The sequence below is a fragment of the Tupaia chinensis genome, unplaced genomic scaffold, assembly GCF_000334495.1.
Source record: "Tupaia chinensis unplaced genomic scaffold, TupChi_1.0 Scaffold143647_1, whole genome shotgun sequence".
Classification (NCBI taxonomy): Eukaryota; Metazoa; Chordata; class Mammalia; order Scandentia; family Tupaiidae; genus Tupaia; species Tupaia belangeri.
The window spans coordinates 1,176,348-1,177,594 of NW_006203496.1; the positions used below are offsets into that span (position 1 = coordinate 1,176,348).

The following is a 1,247-nucleotide window of genomic DNA, read 5'->3' on the forward strand; positions in this document are numbered from 1 at the left end:
GTTACAATCCGCCGACAGCAGCGCTGGCTTCTGGGAAAAGGAGGAGGAGGGCAGTGATGGGGCGAAGGGAAGGGAGGAGAGAGGGAAGGAGGGAAGAGAAATGGAAACATCAGCACCAGGGAACAGCATCTTCCAAAGATTAAGACGAGGCCTCTGGATACGCCGTGAATCCCAGAAGCCCACGAAGCTTCAGCCCGGGAGCAGGCCAAACGCCGCAGCTGAGCACATTGCTAACGGAAGATTTTTACACTGAGGACACCCCAACTGGGAAGCATGTGCTTGTCTCATGGAGTTGACAACCCCCCGAGACACCCTTACGACCCTCTCTCCTTTATGTCTATAGGATGGATGATGCATTTCTTTTTCTTTCTTTCAGGAGAGATTTTTGCTATAGGGCATGTGGGTTCCCCAGAGAGAGAAAGAGAAACAGAGAGACAGAAAGTGAGAAATCACCCCACAGGGGGCTGGCCATGCCACAATCCCCTCTCCTCCATTCTCCTCTTGGGATCTTGGGCATGCATACACACACATATGCCCATGTGTTTCTTTCTTTTTTTTTTTTTCTTGGAGAGGTTTTTCCTATAGGGCATGTGAACTCACCAGAACAACAGAGAGATAGAGACAGAAAGCAAGAAATCACCCCCCAGGGGGGGATGGCCACGCTGCAATCCCTTCTCCTCCATTCTCCTGTTGGGATCTTAGGCACACACGCACACGTGCCCAGTGTGAGTTTAAGCCACTTGGTCTGGGACTCGAACCATAGTCGGCTACATGGGAGTCCAGTGATATAACCATTACACCAACTGCTGGTCCCACATGCGCGTGTTTTAAGTACCTGGGTCCCAGACTCGAACTGCAGTTGGCATGTGGGAGTCCAGCGACGTAACCGTTATGCCATCTGCTGGTCTCTAGATAATTTATTTCTGAAAAATGCTTTTCAGAAATGCTGGATCCATTCCTCGCTTCCTCTTTACCTGGCTGAGAACTAAAATGTGGGCCACAGATGGTGACCCCAGCGGAGACGGCTGGCCCAGGCCTTGACCTCTACAGGAGAAGCAGAGCAGGAGCAGGAGTTCTTGCTGTTGTTCTAGTCTCCATCTGCCATAATGACTTTCAAAGACGCCACCTGACTCAGGGTCCACACTCGGTCTACACGGTTCCTTCTTCTCTAACACACACACACACACACACACACACACACACTCCAGTGGAGAGCACGCGCAGCCAAAACTAATCCTGCTCTCTAC

At 51.2% G+C, this 1,247-nt stretch overlaps 1 protein-coding gene across 1 annotated transcript in view; it reads right to left on the reverse strand.

The window, feature by feature from the left end:
* The window catches only part of ATXN1 (ataxin 1), a 17,282-nt gene that overhangs the window by 13,726 nt on the left and 2,309 nt on the right, over positions 1 to 1,247 (reverse strand). The window lies entirely within an intron of this gene.